The sequence below is a fragment of the Artibeus jamaicensis genome, unplaced genomic scaffold, assembly GCF_021234435.1.
Source record: "Artibeus jamaicensis isolate MK-2021 breed Jamaican fruit bat unplaced genomic scaffold, CSHL_Jam_final contig_135, whole genome shotgun sequence".
Taxonomy (NCBI): Eukaryota; Metazoa; Chordata; class Mammalia; order Chiroptera; family Phyllostomidae; genus Artibeus; species Artibeus jamaicensis.
Genome location: NW_026521267.1, coordinates 581,979 through 596,289, shown reverse-complemented (window position 1 = coordinate 596,289; position 14,311 = coordinate 581,979). Strand labels below are relative to the sequence as shown.

The following is a 14,311-nucleotide window of genomic DNA, read 5'->3' as shown; positions in this document are numbered from 1 at the left end:
AATGTTGGCTGTAGGTCTCTCATATATGGCCTTTATTAAATTGAGGAATGCTCCCTCTATTCCCACTTTGCTGAGTGCCTTTACTATAATTGGGTGTTGTACCTTATCAAAAGATTTTTTCTTTGTCTCTTGATATGATCATGTGTTTTTTGTCTTTGCTTTTGTTTATGTGATGTATTACATTTACTTATTTGTGAATGTTGAACCATCCTTGCATCCCTGGATGAATCCCACTTTGTCATGGTGTATTATCATTTTGATATATTGTTGGATGCGATTTGCCAATATTTTATTGAGGATTTTATCATCTCAGTTCATCAGCCATATTGGCCTGCTGTTCTCTTTCTTTGTTGTGTCTCTATCTGGTTTTGGAATTGGGATAATGCTGGCTTCATAAAAAAAATCTGGGAGTTTTCCATCCTTCTTCATTTTTTGGAATAGTCTGTGGAGAATAGGGGTTAGCTCTTCCTTAAATGTTTTGTAGAATTCTCCTGTGGAGAACCCATCTGGTCCAGGGCTTTTGTGTGATGGGAGTTTTTTGATTACTGCTTCAATTTCTTTTGCTGTTATTGGTGTTCTGATTTTCAAATCTGAAACAGTTCAGATTTTCTGTTTCTTTTTCATTAAGTTTTGGAAGATTGTATTTTTCTAGAAATGTGTCCATTTCCCCTAGGTTTTCAAATTTCTGGGCATACAGTTCTTCATAGTAAATTCTTACAATCCCTTCTATTTCTGTGGTATCAGTTGTAATCTCTCCTCTTTCATTTTTTATTGTGTTTATTTGTGTCCTCTCTCTTTTCTTGATGAGCCTACTTAAAGGCCTGTCTATTTTGTTTATCTTTTCAAAGAACCAACTCCTGGATTCACTGATCCTTAGAATTGTGCTTTTCATCTCTATGTCTTTAAGTTCTGCTCTAATCTTTGTTATTGCCTTTCTTCTACTTCCTCTGGGCTGTCTTTGTTGTTGTTCCTTGAGTTCTTGCAGGCATAGGGTTAGGTTGTTTGTTTGAAAGGTTTCTATATTCTTTAGGTAGTTCTGTATTTCTATAAACTTCCCTCTCAGGACTGCCTTTGCTGTGTCCCATAAGTTTAGGGTTGTTGTGAGTTCATTTTCATTTTTTTTCCAGAAACGTTTTCATTTCTTCCCTAATTTCATTCTTGACCCATTCATTGTTTAATAGCATACCATTCAGTCTCCATGATTTTGGGTGCTTTGGGTTTTTTCCTTTGGGGTTGGTTTCCAATATCAGTCCCTTGTGGTCAGAGAAGATGCTTGGGATGATTTCAATTTTCTTGAATTTTTTGAGGCTCGTTTTGTGTCCTATCATGTGGTCTCTCTTTGAAAATGTTCCATGTGCATTTGAAAAGAATGTGTATTTAGCTTCCTTGGGATGAAGGGTTCTATATATATCAGTTAAGTCCATTGCATCTAGTCCATTGCATCTGTTGTTTAATGCCACAATATCTTTGTTGATATTTTATTTGAAAGATCTGTCAATTTTAGATAGTGGGGTGTTAAAATCTCCTACTATAATTGCATTGCTATCAATGTCTTTCTTGAAGTCCTCTATTATTTTCTTGATATATTTGGGTGCTCCTATGTTGGGTGAGTATATATGTACGATGTTAATGTCTTCTTGGTGGATTCTTCCCTTGAGTATTATGAAGTGACCTTCTGGGTCTCTCTTTATGGTCCTCTTTTTGAAGTCTATTTTGTCTGATATGAGAATTGATACCCCAGCTTTTTTTTCTTCTTCATTTGCTTGGAAAATTTGTTTCCAGCCTTTCACTTTTAGTCTGTGATGGTCTTTTGTCCTGAGGTGGGTCTCTTTTAGGCAGCATATGTGAGGGTCATGCTTTCTTATACATTCAGCTATTGTGTGTCTTTTGATTGGAACATTTAATCCATTTATGTTTAAGGTTATTATTGATAAGTATTTATTCATTGCCATTTTTGTACCTGTGTTCTCTGTCTTCCTCTTTTTCTTCCTTTCCTTAAAGCAGTCCTTTTAGTATTTCTTGTAGGACTGGTTTGGTGGAGGTGTATTCTTTTAGACTTCTTGTCTTGTAAGCTCTTTATTTGGCCTTCTATCTTGATTGAGAGCCTTGCTGGGTAAAGTAGCCTTGGTTCTAGGCCTCTGGTTCTCATTACTTGGAATATTTCTTGCCATTCTCTTCTTGCTTGGAGTGTTTAAGTCAGTATCTATCTTTAATAGGGCTCCCTTGTATGTTACTACTTTTTTCTCCCTTGCTGCCTTTAAGATTTTCTCTTTGTCTTAGAATTTTGCCATTTTAATGATAATGTGTCTTAAAGTGGGCCTCCCTGGGTTCCTCTTGATTGGGACTCTCTGTGATTCCTGGATTTGTGTGAAATTTTCTCTCAACAAATTAGGACAATTTTCTCTCATTACTCTTTCGAATACATTTTCTATCCCTTGTTCTTCTTCTTCTCCTTCTGGTATTCCTATTATTCTGATATTAGTAAATTTCATACTGTCTTGCATTTCTCTTAGTCCCTCTTCATTCTTTCTGAGCCTCTTTTCCCTTTCCTGTTCTTTCTGTGAGATGCTTTCTACTTTGTCCTCCAACTCACTAATCCGATCTTCTCTCTCATCTACACTATTTTTAATGCTTTCCACTGTGTTTTTCAATTCAGAAATTGCACTCTTTATTTCCTCTTGGCCCTTCCTAATAGTTTCCATTTTCTTTTTTATGTTGATATAGTTTGCGGTGAGATGATTGTAGCTCCCCTGTAGTTTTTGGTAGCTTATTGTGAGCTCTTTGAACTTCGTGAATACCAGTGCTTTGAATTCACTATCTGATAGTTTATTAGCCTCTATTTCATCTAACATTCTTTCTGAAGCCTCTGCTTTTTCTTTCATTTGAGGATTGTTTCTTTGCCTTCCCATTGTTTGTGAGACTCTTCTTGTTAGCCTCAGCTTCTAAAATTGATCTCTTCTGACTCCCTGGGTTAATCTTGTGAACCTCTGTGATATAATACCTGTGAATTTCAGTGGTGCAGACTCCTTCAGGTATCTTGATGTTCTTTGCTTCCACCTACTCCTTTTATTGTGTATGTGTGTAACCAGTTGTAGGAGGAGGCAAAATGGTTTATGACAGCAGAAGAGTTTTTTAATGATATTTACAGTCACAGCCCATAGAGAGGAGATAGGCAATCTTTAGGCTATATATTGTGTTAACCATATTCTTCAGCCCAACTGGCCACTTTTACGAGAGAATGGACAAAAGATAAGCCTCTCGTTGGGGAGAGAAAGCTGTTAGTTGTAACTAGAAAGCAGTGAGGTTTTAGATGGCCAGATTTTGAGGTAAGATGAGTGTAAGGAATGGTAAATAGGTATAGTTTGTGAGCAAATAGTGTTAATCACTAGAGTGATAGAATTCAGGGACCTGTACGATGTGCTAAGATCCGGGAGATGTGTTCTGAAGTATTTACTGTTGTATAGATCAGCTATTATTTATACTAATATTAGAGCAGGACTCATATAACAAACTATGTGATCTGTCTGAGTAGGGGGTATAGAGCTTTAGGTAGTGTGTTAAAAGAAAACAAGTGGTGTGGAGTTTAGAGGATCAACAAAGCGCTTGGAAAAAAGGACAGGGGGAGCCTGTGTAATAATACAATATTACTACTCGAGACTGAGAAGCCTCTACAGAAAGAAGAGGAATACAGAGATATTATTAAAATATAAAAGAGGTAAGAATAATGAAAAAATATGCAAGTCCTCATGGCTTCTCTGCTATAGAAAGATGAAATTTTTCTCTCTGTCTCTACTGTTGAGATGCCCCCTCTTTTGGTCCCATTCTGGTCCTTTCACAGTTCCTAGTTGTTTGTGTCTCCTGTGGTTAAAAGGAAACGAAGAAACAAACAAACAAACAAACAAACAAAAAGGCAGAAGAAGGGAGGCGAAAGTGATGAGTTTAAGAGGAAAGGAAGAAGGACTAAAACAGAGAAAAAGAAAGGAGAGGACCAAAGTATAGAAAGATAAAGCAGTGATAAAATTAAAAAATACATAAGGTTACTAAACTAATGCACAAAAAAGTTACTAAGAAAAGGGCAAGAAACAGAAAAAAGAAAAAAAGACAAATAAACAAGCAAACAGCAACAATAACAAAAATAATAACAATAACAGAGAAACCCTTCCCTTGTTGGTTTCAAACTGTCCAGACTGATTTTTCTGGTTGCAGCAGGATCTCTCTGTTGGCTGGGATGCTGGCGCAAGTGCGTGCACAAGCCCAGCTACCAGATTGGGGTATGGGCGCCCGCATACTCGCCCGGCAGTCCGACCCGCGAAACAAGCAGGGAGCTTCCTGGTCCTGTGGCACTGGCTCCTAAGTCTCCATACCCACGCATGCCCGCCAGGCAGTCTGGGACCTGCAAAATTGGAAGGGCGCTTCCCAGTCCCCTGGCAGTGGCTTGGAGGCCTCCGCTCCCACCTGGCCGTCTGGGACCCAAGAAACCGGGAGGGTGCTTCCCAGTCCTGTGGCTGGTCCCCAAATGCCACTTTCCCCCTGGCTCACTGCAAAGCCAGGTGGGAAGCAAGCCAAGCTGCCCTGGCAGGAGAACACCTCAGTCCACTTTCAATAAAACAAAACCAAACAAAACAAAACTGTCGAGACACCCTGTCTCTCAGTCCAGCCCAGTCCCTTGCCAGACCAGTGAGGCCAATGCATCTCTCAATTCTCCCAGGCTTGCAACCACAGAGTCTGCAGTTGAACCAGGCCCTGTGTCTTTGTAACCCTCCCTGATAATGCAAGCAGGCCAGCAGACAGGTCTCTGCCTGGTGTTGTCCAGTTTTGCTTATACGGGAAGTGGGGGAGCTGCTGGCTCTCGCTGGTGGCCACTGGGGCCACTGGATGCCTAGGCTCCTGTGGCAGACACCTCTGGTGTTGGTCTTAGACCGATGGCTCTGGTCCCTGGCCATAGAGGCAGCACCAAGGCCACCTGGCCGGGGGCACCAGCCCCCGCCACTGCTTTGTCTTTACTCAGGTCCCCAAGACCCCACTGACCTGCCGCTTTCTGGTGTTTCAGTGTCCATCACAATCTCTGTTCTTTTAATTTCACAAATGCTGGATAACTGATGGATTAGTGCGCTGCTTCTCTATAGATCTGCCAGGATTTTCACCTAGGAGTACGGGAGCTAGAATCCGCTCCGTCCTACTCTGTTGCCATCTTCCTCCTACCTCCTTAGCCTGGTCTTCATTCCTCATTCTTAGTATTCCTTCTCCCTCTGTCCTCTCAAAATAACTTCTCTTTCCTCTAGACATCTGTATTGCTTCCCTTTTTTCTCTCTCTTATTCCTATCACACTGTAGTAAACTTATGTAATTTGTTGTTAATATTGATGTGGTGGATCTTTTTCTCCAGTAGGGCCCCTATTTTATACACACACACACACACACACACACACACACACACACACACACAAATAATTTGTTTTGTTTTCTGTTTTTTCATATATATATATATATATATATATATATATATATATATATATACTTTTTATAAAATTTTGGTATAATCCCAATACTGTATGCTTCTCATCTCTCACTCCATTGCACCTTCCCTCCACCCTGTTTTATTCATGATGTAAATATTAGTTTTTTGTGGCTTGCCCCTCCCTGGTAAACACCTAAGGCTCCACCCTACACTATGTAGCAGGTATGCTGAGAAAAAAAAATGGTCCAAATGAAAGAGCAGACCAAACTCCAGAAAAAATACAACTAAGTGACAAAAAGAGAGCCAAGCTATCAGATGCACAGTTCAAAACACTGGTAATCAGGATGCTCATAGAATTGATTGAATGTGGTCACAAATTAGATGAAAAAGTAAAGGATATGCTAAGTGAAATAAAGGAAAATTTATAGGGAGCCAATAGTGATGGGAAGGAAACTGGGACTTAAATCAACAGTGTGGACTAGAAGGAAGAAAGAAACATTCAACCAGAACAGAATAAAGAAACAAGAATTCAAAAAAAAAATGAGAAGAGACTTATGAACCTCCAGGACATCTTTAAATGTTCCAACATCTGTTTTATAGGGTACCAGAAGGAGAAAAGAAAAAGCAACAAGCAGAAAAATTATTTGAACAAATAATGAAAGAGAACTTCCCCAAACTGGCAAAGGAAATAGACTTCCAGGAAGTCTAGGAAGCTCAGAGAGTCCCAAAGAAGTTGGACCCAAGGAATCACACACCAAAGCACATCATAATTACATTACTCAAGATTAAAAACAAGGAAAGAATCTTAGAAGCAGCAAGAAATAAGTAGACAATTACCTGCAAAGGAGTTCCCATAAGACAGCTGATTTTTCAAAACAAATCTTATAGGCAAGAACAGGCTGGAAAGAAGTATTTGAAGTCATGAAAGGCAAGGACCTACATCTAAGATTACTTTATCCAGCAAAGCTTTCAATTAGAATAGAAGGGCAGATAAAGTGCTTCCGAAATAAAGTCAAGTTAAAGGAGTTCATCATCATCAAGCCTTATATGAAATGTTAAATGGATTTATCTAATAAAAAGAAGATACAAAATATAAACCATAAAATAACAGTAAACTCACAGTTATTAACAACCACACCCAAAACAAAAAGAAAAGCAAACAAGTAGAACAGGAACAGAACCACAAAAATGGAAATCACATGGAAGGTTATAAACAGGGGAGTAGAAAGGGGAGAGAGGGGGGAAAGGTAAAGAGAATATGTAGCATAAATGGTAGGTACAAAATAGACAGGAGGAGGTTAAGTATAGTATAGGAAAAGTAAAAGCCAAAGAACTTATATGTATGAATCATGGACATGAACAAAAGGGAGGGGATGTGGGTGGAAGGAGGTGTGCAGGGCAGATGAGAATGGAGGTGGAAGGGACAACTGTAATAGCATAATCAATAAAAAATATATATATATATATATAAAGAAAAAAATCTTATTTTCTTTCTTTCTTTGCCTTGTCTCAATTCCCATCTCTTATTATTACTCCTTCCTCTACTCTTACAAAATCATTTTTCTTTGTTAATCATCTCATATTCATTTTTTAAATTCTTATAGTAGTCTTAATCTCCTTATATCTGTATTAATATTGGCACATTTGCTGTTGGTAGTGTGATTATGAGTGGGGTTAATTTTGCAGCAGTGGGTGTGTTCCCTTGTCTGTTTGGTTTTGTTCTGGCAGCAGCTGTGCAGCAGTTTATAAGACTTGGTGGGGGGAGTGACTCCCAGTCATCTAGCCAGAAAAAAGGACCCACCAAAAAATACCCAACAAAACCAAAACCCAATTACAAACAGAGATCCACATAAATGGCATAAAGGAAATCCAAAGCACCAAGCTTAGGAGATAAAAGAGACTGTACCACTGAGTCCCAAAGGTCTCTGAACACAGAAGGTCATACCAAAAAGACAGGGAGTGAAGGAAGATCAATCTAATATGCAAAAATAAACAAGAAGAGGCACCTAAAATGTGAAGACAAAGAAACAACACCCAATTGAAAGGAAAGGAAGAATCCCCAGAGTGACTGTTAAATGAAATTGAGGCAAGCAAACTATTAGACATCAAGTTCAAAATAATGGTTATAAGGATCCTCAAGGAGCTCAGTGAGAAATACAAAGAACTTCTGGGAATCTACATGGAATTTACCATGAACTACACCAACATGAAAAAGGACATAGAAACTATCAATAAAAAAGGAGGAAATAAAAATAAAATACTCAGTAGAAGGAATTAAAAGTTTAGATGAAGCAGACAATTGAATCAGCAAGCTAAGGGCAAGGTAGAAAAATATTGTAAGACAGGACAACAAAAAGGAAACAGACTCAAGAAGAACAATGAGGGGTTAAGAGAGCTGCAGAACAACATGAAACAATAATATATGTATCATAAAAATACCAGAAGAAGAAGAACAAGGCATAGTAAACCTGGTTGAAAAAGTAATGAAAGAAAACTTTCTTAACTTGATGAGAGAAAAAAATCATAAAAGACCAGGAAGCCCAGAGAATCTCAATTAAGATGAATCCAAAGAGGCGCACTTCAAGACACATCATAATTAAAATGCCAAATTCAAAGACAAGAGAGCATCTTAATGGCAGTAAGGGAGAAACAGCTAGTAATGTATAAGGGAGCTCCAATAAGGATGTCAGCTGTTTTCACAACAAAAACATTATAAGCCAGAAGGGAATAGCAAAAAATAGGCCAAGTAATGAAAAACAAGGTCCTGCAATCAAGACAGCTCTGCCAAACAAGGCTCTCATTTAAAATAGAAGGTGAAATAAGGAGTTTCCCAGACAAAAGAAGGCTAAAAGAATATATCTTCACCAAACCAGAACTGCAAGAGATGCTAAATGGACTGCTTTAAGAAGATGAAGAAAAGAGAGAGAGAAATACAGGTACTAAGGGAAAAATGCCTATAAATAACTACCTATCAATAATAACCTTAGATATAAATCAATTAAATGCTCCAATCAAAATATATAGAGCAGCTGATTTGATGAGAAAACATGGCCTGCATATATGCTGTTTATGAGAGACCCACCTCAGAACAAAAATTTACACAGACTAAAAGAAAAGGGATGGAAAAAAATATTCCAAGCAAATGGACATGAAAAAAGAAAAAAGGCCAGGGTAGCAATATATCAGAGTAAATAGATTTTGAAACAAAGGACATAAAAAGAGAAAAAGAATGACATTTCATAATTCTTATGAAAAAAGCCCATTAAGAAGATATAACCGGAGAGAAGATGGTGGTGAGACAGGTGATAGCAGAGTCCCCTTTCCCCTGTGCGTGGGTGAAACACCTAACCAATCTCCTGAAGAACAGACCAAACAGCCAATGGTATTCCAGCATATATGAAGATTGGAGACAAAAAATTGAAGAGAACATTGAAAAATCAGGTGGTAAGGAAAGTGCTTAAGGACAATAATGTCCCTGGGACCAGCATGGGGACTAGGGTGGCTGCACCCCTGGGCCCGGCACCTGCTGGGTCTGCTGCAAGATTATTAGGAGATAGTCAGGCTGGTTTGTGTGAGAGGCTAGGTGCTTGTTTGGACTGGTGGGCTTGATGAGGAAATTTTTTTCAAAAAGAAAAAAAGAAAAAAGAGGCAGTCCACAGCTGTTTGGAGAATTCTTTGCAGCAGCCACCCACCTCCTGTGCCCCTACCCTGGTAGCCCCCAGACAGTTTGCACCCAATCAGTGGCCCAGCTGCTGCAGGGGCCCACTACCAAAGCACTAAGGTAGGTATGCAGCTGATCTGTAGCCTGGCGGTAGTGCACCTGCACAGATGCCCGAAGCACCAGGGACAGAGCATCTTCCACCTAGCCTCTATTCCCAGAGCTGTGCAAGGCTGACTAGCTCTCTAGGAGGAAGGCATAAACACCATGCAGATGGGAGCCACAGGGCTCAGGAAGACAGCATTCCCTGGAAAGATGACTCAGCAGGGGGCTGAACTACCCTGAAGGGGCACTAAGAGTCCCTAGCATCTAAGACAGCAAAGAGCAAGAAGGTGGTATGTGTCTTGCCCCTAATTGGTTTACATCAAGGACAGTGCAAGTAGTGGACTAAAGGTCAAGGTGGGGCACAGAAGGGCACTCAGGAACTGGGCTGGAGGCTAGACAACAGCAGAAAGCATGAATCAGGAAGGGAGAAAAGTGAAGGCAATCCCTCCTCAGGCTAACACAGCCAGGAAGACCAGCAGAACTGGCTTGACCAGTTTAAAGTCAGCAAAAGGCTTTCTTTTTAAAAAATTCTTCCTTCCTTTCTGTCCTGTTTTCTTTTTTATTCCTTCTTCCTTCCTTCCTTTTTTAACTGTAATTTTTTAAAACTCTTCTTCCTTTCTATCTTTTTTATTCCTTCTTTCTTCCTTTTCCTTTTATTCCTTATTCCTTCCCTTTTGTAAAATTAATTCTTCCTTTCTCTCTCTCTCTTCCCTTCTGTCTCTCTCACTCTTTTTTCCTTCCTTCCTTCCTTCCTTCCTTCCTTCCTTCCTTCCTTCCTTCCCTTTTCTTCCCTCTTTTTCCACAGGTGAGACAATAAAACCTGGAACTGTGAGCAGACCAGAGTTAGAACCAAACAGGGGTCATCCTAACAACAGAGGCAGTGAGTCAATTTCATTTTGCTACTCTAGAGAATTTGCAATGTGGGAGCTGTGAACACCAGTACACCTGCTGAAAGAGAAAACCCACTAAAAAAAGAACCACCAACAGATAACAATGGAAGAAGGTGAAGGAGGGAGTGGAAACCACACTAACTTCAATCCAGGACTGATATGGAAATACAATTAAATGGTAGAGAAATTACCCACAACAAACAACTGAACAAGATTGAGAGAGAAGCCTCAAAACCTGTACACACAGAAGAATCAGCTTCAACACAGCCTGTCTACACCTGCACAACAGAATACAAGATGTGGTGATGGAGTGACTCTCAGTTAAGCAGCTGATGGGAAGAAAGACCCAACCAAAGAAAGAACCAACAGCAATCAAAACACAAAGACATCCAGAGAGCCAACAGAAATGAGAGCCCAAGACCAGTGAGCTCAGGAGATCACGGAGATTGCACCATACAGTCTCACAGGTCTTCTACCATAGAACTTCACACCAAAAACCAAGGGAGTCACAACAGACAAATTTAAGAAGCAGAGGCAAACAAGAAGAGTTGCACAAACAATGGAAAGACAAAGAAACAATCCCCAAATGAAGAAAAGAAGGAAGCTTCAGAAAGAATGTTAGATGAAATAGAAGCAAGTCAACTATCAGATACTGAGTTCAAAGCAGTGATTATTATGAAGCTCAATAAGCTCATAGAGAATTACCAGAAACTACAGGGAAACTACAATAAATTCACTGCAATCTACAACAACATGAAAAAGAAAATAGAATCAATCAACAAGGGCCAAGCCAAAATGTGATATACAATTTCTGAACTGAAGAACACAGTAGAGGGAATCAAAAGAAAGCTCAGTGAAGCAGAGGATCAGATCAGTGAGCTGGAGAACAAGGTAGGAAAAAACACCCAGAAAGACAAAAAGAGGAAAAGAGGCTCAGAAAGAATGAGGAGAGTATAAGGGAAATGCATGACAATATAAAAGGTAATAATATCCATATAATAGGGATACCAGAAGGAGAAGAAGGTCAGCAATGGATAGAAAACTTGTTTGAAAAAGTAATGATGGAAAACTTCCCTAATTTGATTAGAGAAAAAACCCCACAAAATCCAGGAAATACAGAGTTCTAATTGAGAGGACCCCAAAGAGGCCCACTTCAAGACACATCATCATTAAAATGGCAAAACTCTAAGACAAAGAGAGAATTTTAAAGGCAGCAAGGGAGAAAAAAGAAATAACATACAAGGGAGGCCCAATAAGGCTAGCAGCTGACTTCTCAATTGAAACACTCCAAGACAGAAGAGAATGGCAAGAAATATTTTAAGTAATGAGAACCAGAGGCCTGTGAGCAAGGCTACTTTACCCAGCAAGGTTCTCAGTCAAGACAGAAGGCCAAATGAGAAGCTTCCCAGACAAAATAAGTCTAAAAGAATACACCTCCACCAAACCAGCTCTGCAAGAGATGCTAAAGGAACTGCTTTAAGAACAGAATGGAAGAGAGAGAGAGAGAGAGAGAGGAGCACAGGTATAAAAAATGGCAATAAACAAGTAGCTATCAATAATAATCTTAAACGTAAATGGATTAAGAGCTCCAATCAAATGACATAGAATAGGTGAATGGATAAGAAAGCATGACCCACATGTATGCTGCCTACAAGAGACCCACCTCAGGACAAGAGACCTACACAGACTGAAAGTGAAAGACTACAAAAAAAAAATTCCAAGCAAATAGACAGAAAAAAGAAAAAGCTGGGGCAGCAATACTAATATCAGACAAAATAGACTTCAAAAGAAGGGCCATAAAGAGAGACACAGAAAGTCACCTCATATACTCAAGGGAAAAATCCTTCAAGAGGATATCAACATTGTAAATACACATGCACCCAACATAGGAGCACCCAACACTAAAAGAAAATTTTGCAGGACTTCAAGAAAAGCATTGACAGCAACAAGATCATAGGAGGGGATTTCAATATCTGACTATCAAAAATGAATAGATCTTTTAAACAAAATATCGACAAAGATATTGTGGCATTGAGTAATGCCATACATGAAATGGACTTAACTGATATATATAGAGAGGCTTTCATCCCAAAGAAGCAAAATACACATTTTTTCCAAATGCACATAGAACACTTCCAAAGATAGTCCACATGATAGCACACAAAACAAGCCTCAAAAAATTCAAGAGAATTGAAATCATAAGCATTTTCTCTGACCACAAGGGACTAAAACTGGAAACCAAAGCCAAGGAAGAAAACTCAAAACACTCAAACTCACAGAGATTGAATAGCACACTATTGAACACTGGATGGGTAATGAATGAGACTAGGGAAGAAATAAAAAAGTTTTTGGAGACAAGTGAAATTAAACTCACAACAGCACAAAACTTATGGGATACAGCAAAGGCAGTCCTCACAGGCAAGCTCATAAGTATACAGGCCTACCTAAAAAAGATAAAAGCATTTCAAACAAACAACCGAATTCTAAGCCTTCAAGAAATCAAGGAATAACAACAAAGACAGCCCAGAGCACATAGAAGAAAGGAAATAATCAAGATCAGAGAATAATTAAATGAAATAGACTAAAAGCAAAATTCTAAGGATCAATGAATTTAGAAGCTGGTTCTTTGAAAAGATAAACAAAATCAACAAGCCTTTAAGCAGGTTCATCAAGAAAAAAAAAGAGGAATGCTGGGAAGATGGTGACGGAGTAAGATGGAGCTGATACTAGCTCCTGTACTCATGGGTGAAAATCCTGGCAGATATATAGAGAAACAGCACAATAAACCATCAGTTACCCAGCATTTATGAAATTAAAAGACCAGAGATTGTGACCGACTCTGAAACACCAGATGGAGGCAGAGTCAGCTACTGGAGCTGGGTCTCATGCGGCCCCCGTGCTGCCGCCAGAGCAACAGGCCTGGGAGCCGGGGAGTCAGGTACGGGAGCCGGACACTCCAAGCCCCTGTGACGGTCCTGGAAGACAGAGGAGTCAGGAACCGGAGCTGGGACATTCTCGGCCCTTGTGCTGATGCCATAGCTACCGGCCTGGGCAACGGAAGGGTCAGTTGCAGGAGCTGGGACACCAAAGGTCCCATGTGATGCCGCCATAGAGACATGCCTGGGCCCTGAGGAGCCAGCTACGGGAGCCGGGAAGTTCACAGATCCTGTGCCGCTGCCATAGCAACGGGACTGGCCGCGTGGGAGTCAGGTACGGAAGCCGGGACTCTCCAAACCCCTGTGACGCAGCAGAGGAGCCAGCTACGGGAGATGGGAAGTTCTCAGCTCCTGTGCCGCTGCCATAGCAATAGGACTGGACGCCGGGGAGTCAGGTACGGAAGCCAGGACTCTCCAAACCCCTGTGACGCAGCAGACGAACCCTCTACTGGAACTGGGACGTTCTCAGCCCCTGTGCTGCTGCCATACAGACGGGACCGGAAACTGGGGAATCAGGTACAGGAGTTGGGACATTCTAAGCCTCTGTGCCACGGCCATAGAGACAGGACTAGATGCCAAGGAGTCAGGTACGGAAACCAGGACACTCCAAACGCCTGTGACGGCCCTGGGCGGCAGAGAGAGCCAGATACCGGAGCCCGGACATGCCCAGCCTCTCTGCCGCTGCTGTAGTAACCGGCCTGGGTGCTTGAGGAGGCGGCTACTAGAGCTGGGACACTCAGCAGTGGTAGGCGACCAATGCAGGGACCAGTGCGAGGACTAGCATGAGTGTAGGTGGAGACGAAGAACATCAAGAAACTTAAAGGTGTCTGCACCACTGAACTTCACAAAGATCATACCACAGAAGTTTACACCATAAAACCAGGGTTTCAGAACAGATCAATTTTGGAAGCAGAGACTAACAAGAAGAGTCTCAAACAATGGGAAGACAAAGACACAATCCCCAAATGAAAGAAAAAGCAGAAACTTCAGAAGGAATGTTAGATAAAATAGAGGCTGATCAACTATCAGACAGTGAATTCAAAGCACTGGTTATTACGAAGTTCAAAGAGCTCACAGTGAACTACCAGAAACTACAGGGGAACTATAATGATCTCTCTGCAAAGTACAGCAACATCAAAAAGGAAATGGAAACTATCAGCAAGAGACAAGAGGAAATGAAGAACACAATTTCCGAATTGAAGTACACAGTAGAAAATTTCCAAAGTAGGATAGATGAAGCGGAGGATAGGATTAGTGAGTTGGAG

At 40.5% G+C, this 14,311-nt stretch overlaps 1 protein-coding gene across 3 annotated transcripts in view; it reads right to left on the bottom strand.

Moving 5' to 3' along the window:
* SYNDIG1 (synapse differentiation inducing 1) overlaps positions 1–14,311 on the bottom strand; it is a 285,643-nt gene that overhangs the window by 227,861 nt on the left and 43,471 nt on the right. The window lies entirely within an intron of this gene.